The 8077-nt window shown below is 29.1% G+C and overlaps 1 long non-coding RNA gene across 1 annotated transcript; it reads right to left on the bottom strand.

Annotated features, from left to right (window-relative positions):
* Positions 1 to 646: 646 nt before the first annotated feature.
* On the bottom strand, positions 647 to 6651 carry LOC145675908 (uncharacterized). The gene is made up of 3 exons (XR_014129237.1): positions 3318 to 6651; positions 2406 to 2541; positions 647 to 1172 (listed from the first exon to the last, which is right to left on the bottom strand). It is a non-coding gene; the product is annotated as an uncharacterized LOC145675908 (long non-coding RNA).
* Positions 6652 to 8077: the final 1426 nt, after the last annotated feature.

The following is an 8077-nucleotide window of genomic DNA, read 5'->3' as shown; positions in this document are numbered from 1 at the left end:
ATAGTTGATAGAATGACAATGTAAATAAACGTTATATCACAGAGTTATCATGCATCCTGAAATTCATTGAATTTATGAGTAGAAGAACAATACACGTACTAGAAAGAAAAAGATTCATGTTCTTCTAACCTGACATAATTGCTTTAGAAAAATAACAAACATAAAAATAAAAAATACAGGAATGAACAAAGTAGAAGTAAACAGGTGAACTAATGCTCACAGTTTTTGTTTATCACAATTACCTATTAACATGAACTCGGATTGAGGTAGGAACAGATTGCAAAGATGTGATCTGCACAAGAGTAACATTGTATATTTGTTTGGAAATTTTACACTTTAATAAAAGTAAAAGTACTTCACGATTTAGAGTTGAATTAATCCTTGCATAAAAAAAGAATTTCACATATATGGCACTTCGTATTGATTTTAGCGTAGCATATGATATACATTGTTCGAAGCTCTTCATTTCGAAGCAATATAATGCTTTCAAGTGTTCAATGCTCCCTCTATCTCTCTCTCTCTCTCCATCATCGAGAATCGAACATTTGAAAAAATGAAGTACTGGTTGTAAATCCTCTATCAGTGAGACACCACACTCCTCAAACCTAAAATGTAATAGGTTTGTACATTATGTAAAGACCCTGAACAAATAAAGATACGTTCCACAAATATGACCTTTCTCGGTAAGAGGTATCAGCGTATAGAATTAAATGGGATGAAAGCATGAATTTCACAACAAATTTTATCTACAGGGAATTTAAATTCCTTTTCTTTTTATTTTAATATATGTATATATACACAAATATTTACAATTTTCTTTCATTTTTCTTCATTTTGGCTTTTTATGGTAGTCCAAATATCACTTCACCTTTAACCATTTCTTTTCTTTTATCATTTCACTTTGGTTTCGCATACACTTACCCTCTAAGTCTCATTTTACTCCCAAAATCGTTTTATCTACACTTTCTCTTTCTTTTTTTCCTTTTGATAAAGTTCTAATAGCATCACATTGACACAATCATCGTATGTGTGCCATCTTCTTTTTATCAATTTATTGTTTGGACAGACACTAGAAATATAGTACATCTTTTTGTTTCCTCTTCTTCTGATTTTATCTTCACAATACCCTACAATGGTCATTGCAACACTACGGGGGATTGGCATCATCTTTTCTGGAAATAAAGAAATACAAATTTTTATTATCAGAAAATATAAATTAATCTTCAAAAAGTACACTTATCTTATAGCAACATACTATACTTATAAAATTATTTCTTCCCGTAATGAGAAAGAACAAGAACGAGAAATAACAAGTATTCTTGACATTCTTTCATTGTATGTACATTTTCTTATACTCTGTTCAAAATAAGAAACGAATTGACATTTAGACAAAAACTGTTACTCTGTTGCCTCATAATGAGTATATCACTGAATTGTCCTCTTAAAATTATTTTCCATTATAGAGGGTAAAGTTGTAGAGGATGCCTTAGTGGCCTACTCATGAATGTGACAACAGAATAACAGTTTTTCTCTAAATGTCAATTCGTTTCTTAATTTGAGCATAGTATAGTATAAAAACAACACCTATTCATTAGTTTTCTTTTCTCTTAAGCAAATACCACACGATAACAGTAAATATCACATCTTCATGCAATTTAATTATTAATTCGAAACTCTAGTTTAGTTCTTGAAATACTACAATAATTATGACTTACATAGCACCGATGTTGAACAAAACGTTAAACTATATTTACTTAGCACGAAAAATCAAAATTAAGTTTTTTACTTCCATCCTTCCTTCTTTCTTATTTTTAAAAAAGAAATTCGTACAGTTAATACTATAAACTATCATTTTTTACCAACGATATTCCTATACTAACTAATAGTTTTCTCTTTTTTTAAAGCAAATACTATAAACTATCATTTTTTACCAACGATATTCCTATACTAACTAATAGTTTTCTCTTTTTTAAAAGCAAACAACCGTACCGGTGAATATTGCAACTGTATACATTTGACTTATACTTGGAACATCTGAGTTCAATTCCTGATAGTAGCTTATATCATTTCAATTCTCCGTTTGAATCTTGTAAATATAGGTTTACATCTCATACATCTTTGGTATTGAATGTTATTAATATCTTTAACGAACCGCAGTAACCTATTCGTGCAGTTTGAATCTCTAATGAATGTATCTTGCAAGAAAAAAAAGGTTTTACGAATAATGTATTCTAATGAACAAAACACCGTATCTATAGGTTTTTCTTTATCTTAACTTAAAAATAAAAAGAAGCAAATGTTTCACCTAAAAGAAATAAGTAATTATTAATATTATCATACATATTTTAAAAGACGAAAAGCAGATATGGATCTTTTTTTTTATCTGAAAGAAAGATAAAACTTACCTATTCGTAAAAGAGAGAGAGTTGCGTCACTGCTCTTTGATCAGTGTTTCGTCTTCGATCAGATTTGACCGTAGAAAATGTTGCTTCAGGTAGTTTTCAGCGTCTCTTAAAGACGTATCCTCTTTTTTAAAGTGTACTGTAAAGAAACAAGAATAATCAGTTACTTTACGCGGTGAACATGAACTTGTTTCCTGGAAGAAAAACAAGTAACTATAATTGCAACACTAACAATCTTCATATTTTAAGAAGATATAAAAATCCTAAATAAAACAATACCTATCATTAATTGTCTTTTCTCTTAAGCAAATACCATTTGATACCAGTAAAGATCGCAATTTCAGTCAATATGCAATCTAATTATTCGTTCAATAACTCCAGTTTACTTCTTGAAATACTACAATAATTTATGACTCACATAGCTTCGGTGTTGATCAAAACATTAAACTATATTTTCTTAGCACGAAAAGTCAAAGTTAACTTTTCTTTCCTTCCTTCTTTCTTATTTTTTAGAAAAGAAATTCGTACAGTTAATACTATATATTTTTTACCAATGGTATTTTTTATCAATATTCCTATACTAACCAATAGTTTTCTCTTCTTTAAAGCAAATAACCGTTCCATTGAATATTGCATCTGTATGCATTTGACTTATTCTTGTAACACACGAATTCAATTCCCGGTTGTAACTTATATAATTTCAATACTTCGTTTTGAATTTTGTAAAAAAAAAAGAAGCAAATGTTTTACCTAAAAGAAATAAGTAATTATTAATATTATCATACATATTCTAAAAGACGAAAAGCAGTTATGGATCTTTTTTTTATCCGAAAGAAAGCTATAAAACTTATTTATTTGTAAAAGAGAGATAGAGAGATAGAGAGATGATCTTTGATCAGTGTTTCGTCTTCGTACCTGTTTGATCGTAGAAAATCTTGATTCAGTGTCTCTTGAAGACGTATCCTCTTTTAAAGTGTACTGTAAAGAAACAAGAATGAATCGTTAATTTACGTGGTGAACATGAATTGTTCCTTGAAAGAAAACAAGTATTTTATTTTAAATAAAAAGTAATTATTTATCTGTTATTGAAAACAGATATTTAAAACTTACCTATTGCTAAAAGATAGATGCGTCACATTCCTTTGAGCAGTTCATATTCTAACAGGTTTAAACGCAAGATAATCCTGTTTTCATTTCTTCTTCATATATATATATATATATATATATATATATATATATATATATATATATACGCATAATGTTGAGTAAAATACTATATATAGTTGCATATACATGGAAAGGTAAGGGAAATGACTAAGTGCTACCTTTGAAGTACAGTGAAATAATGAAAAGCAAATGAAAAGATAAAAGAGGTAAGCACAAAAGGGTTTTGAAAGTAATTATTTTTAAAAGTACAGAAATCACCTTGCATTTCCTCAGGGTGATAATATTGGCTTCTTGAGGAGTTTTGTAGAGTGCAGCAGCGCTCCTCACCCGCTGCTGAAAATTAATTACTTTCAAAACGAAAGTTTAACATTAAAAATGAATGACACCATTAAAAGATTGAAATCTATTGTACACGCTCATCATCATCATTGTTAAACATCGCAAGTTTACTTTTTTAATGAATGAACTACATACGTGTAAAGATAAATATTAAAAGTGAGAAGTGTTAATGTGATGATCTCACATCAAGTGACGTAATGCTGAACAACAAAAGATAGCATATATGTATAGACAGAAACACTGACCTATCCTATATACAGAAGGAGTAGCAATGTAATATTCTGTGATATAATACATGATGCATTCTTACATAGCTCTGTATATGTTGACATTAGGTCCGCAATTTGAATTACACTATTAAAGATGTGCCTACACTTATATCCGGCTAATCGTTTCTGTAGCTATATCTGACTACCAAACTTTGAAAAATTGCACAAATCTGAATTTTTTTTCAGACGAACCTTTAATGCGAAAAAAAAGTTGCATCATATAATGGTCAACAAGATTTGATAAGTGATGACACTACGGATAAAAAATATCTATATCCTCCTAACTCTAACATTTCCTTAAGGTCAATGCTAGCAGGGTAATGTAAATCAAAAACCGTTGCTGATAACGGGGTTGCGTGTACAAATTTCTAATTTCGTTATCGTTTTTTCTAAATATAATGGTACATACTCTTTAAAGGAACATAAGATACCATAATTCCCTTGGTAATACTTAGATTGTGTAAACAAAGTAGCTGGAATTCCATCCGTTTGTAGTTTAGAAAAATGAACTGAATAGTTATGTACGAAGAACTTCATTTCAAATTCTATTTTAAAACAAACAAGAAAAACGTAATTCAAATGATAATACGTATAAGAATTTAAATAATCACTATCTATAGCAATTAGATACCACTTTAGAGTTGATTAAATTCCCCATTCATTATCAATTCTTTGAAAACTTAGTCTAGAAGGCCTAGGTTTGATTATATAAGACATAAATCTACAAATCAACGTGGAATTCGTACTACATTATCTATCATCGATAGTCGAAAAGCACTGAAATAATAATCAAAATCACTACTATTAAACTATATAAATACTATACTTATAAAATGATTTCTTTCCGTAATGTTAAAGAGCAAGAAATAAAGCCCTACATATACTAGCAGTAATAGTAACTAAATAACTAGCTACCGAATATATAATACAATGCTAATCACTATATTCGGGTAAATATTACATTTAAAATTCATTCTATTCTACAATAATCAGAATATCTCGATGCTATACGAAACATGAATCTACAGATTAACTTGGAATCCAAACATTCATTATCAATTTCTTTGAAAAACTTAGTCTAGAAGGACTAGGTTTGATTATATAAGACGTAAATCTACAGCCTAACGTGGAATTCAATCTACATTAACTATCATCAAGAGTCGAACTCAGGTTTCCCATAATATAGACACGCACATCCACGAAAAACAATGAAATAATTAATTCCAATACTAATACTATCTACGTTACGAAAATATCACTTAAATAAGCACTGAAATAATAATCAAAAATCACTACTATTAAACTATATAAATACTATACTTATAAAACGAATTCTTTCCGTAATTTTAAAGAGCAAGAAATAAAGTCCTACATATACTAACAGTAATAGTAATTAAATAACTAGCTATGGAATATATAATACAATGCTTAATTAAATAACTAGCTATGGAATATATAATACAATGCTAAACACTATAATCAGGTCAATATTACATTTAAAATTCATTCTATTCTACAAGAATCAGAATATCTCGAGGCTATACGAAACATGAATCTACAGATTAAATTGGAATCAATCAAGAGTCGAACTCAAGTTTCCTACACAGAAAATACGTGCTCTAAGTGATTTGACGCGAATATGTATTGTTTTCAGCAAGTAGTGTCAAAGAACAAGAAAATAAATTCCTACATATAATAACGTAATAGTAAACTAAATAATAAACCTGTATAACTCAATGCTAAACACTATATCCAAGGAAATATTATATTAAATTGCATTCTATTCTAAAAGAATCAGAATATCTCCGACGATATATCAGACAAAAATCTGAGCCATATAATCTTTCTGTACAAACGAAAAAGAAAGAATTCTATAATTGACAAATTTTCTTTTTCGCATTACTAATTTCAATATCGTTTTTTCTGAATATAATGTTACACACTCTTTAAAGTAACATAAGACTCCATAAATCCCTTGGTAATACTTAGATTTTGTAAACAAAGTAGTTGGAATTCCATCCGTTTGTAGTTTAGGAAAATGAACTGAACAGTTATGTACGAGGAACTTCATTTCAAATTCTATTTTAAGACAAACAAGAAAAACGTAATTCAAATGATAATACGTATAAGAATTTAAATAATCACTATTTTTAGCAATTAAGTATCACATTAGAGGTAAATAAATTCCCCATTCATTATCATTTCTTTGAAAAACTTAGTCTAGAAGGATTAGATTTGATTTGATTATATAAGACGTAAATCTACAGCCTAACGTGGAATTCGATCTACACTAATTATCATCAAGAGTCGAACTCAGGTTTCCCATAATATAGACACGTACATCCACGAAAAACAATGAAATAATTAATTCCAATACTAATACTATCTACGTTACGAAAATATCGCTTAAATAAGCACTGAAATAATAATCAAAAATCACTACTATTAAACTATATAAATACTATACTTATAAAATGAATTCTTTCCGTAATTTTAAAGAGCAAGAAATAAAGTTCTACATATACTAACAGTAATAGTAATTAAATAACTAGCTATGGAATATATAATACAATGCTTAATTAAATAACTAGCTATGGAATATATAATACAATGCTAAACACTATAATCAGGTCAATATTACATTTAAAATTCATTCTATTCTACAAGAATCAGAATATCTCGAGGCTATACGAAACATGAATCTACAGATTAAATTGGAATCAATCAAGAGTCGAACTCAAGTTTCCTACACAGAAAATACGTGCTCTAAGTGATTTGACGCGAATATGTATTGTTTTCAGCAAGTAGTGTCAAAGAACAAGAAAATAAATTCCTACATATAATAACGTAAAAGTAAACTAAATAATAAACCTGAATAACTCAATGCTAAACACTATATCCATGGAAATATTATATTAAATTGCATTCTATTCTAAAAGAATCAGAATATCTAAGTCATATAATCTTTCTGTACAAACGAAAAAGAAAGTATTCTATAGTTGACAAATTTTCTTTTTCGCATTAACTTGGGAACAAATGAATTAATCTGTTTTTCTTGTCACGTTATCTTTGGAATAGTCATAATTTGATAGCTTCTCAAATTGGTACTGTAATAGGAAAAGAAATTTTCTCAACTGAAGAATACTTTTTCTTAGCTGTCCGTACGTTAAGTGATTACCCGTGAAGATGTATTGCTTTTAAGACAAACAAGAAAAGGTAATTCAGATGACAAATTACATTAGCCATGTGTTACGTTTTTTGAACAAATCTGCGAAAGCGGATAGGTCTATCAGTGTAGTATTCTGTGATATAATGCATGATGCATTCTTACACATTTCTTCACATGTTGACAATAGGTCCGCAATTTGAATTACACTATTAAAGATGCACCTACACTTATATCTGGCTAATCGTTCCTGTAGCTGTATCTGATTACCCACACCTTGATAAATTGCACAAATCTGAAATTTTTCAGATGAACCTTTAATGCGAAAAAAAGTTGCATCACGTAATGGCCAGCAAGTTTTGATAAGTGATGACACTACGGATAAAAAATATCTATGTCCTCCTAACTCTAGCATTTCCTGAAAGTCAATGCTAGCAGGGGTAATATAAATCAAAAACCATCGCTGATAACGGGATTGCGTGTACAAATTTCTAATTTCAATATCTTTCTTTTCTGAATATGATGGTACATACTCTTTAAAGGAACATAAGACACCATAATTCCCTTGGTAATACTTAGATTGTGTAAACAAAGTAGCTGGAGTTCCATCAGCCTGAAGTATAGGAAAATGAACTGAATGGTTATGTAATAGGGACTCCATTTCAAATTATATTTTAAAGACAGACAAGAAAAGTTAATTCAAATGAGGAATTACAACGTGAAATGCTAATACG

The sequence above is a fragment of the Thermobia domestica genome, chromosome 18 (assembly GCF_964235325.1).
Source record: "Thermobia domestica chromosome 18, izTheDome1.hap1.1, whole genome shotgun sequence".
NCBI lineage: Eukaryota > Metazoa > Arthropoda > Insecta > Zygentoma > Lepismatidae > Thermobia > Thermobia domestica.
Note: the sequence above shows the minus strand (reverse complement) of the source record. Positions and strands in the feature narration are given on the sequence as shown.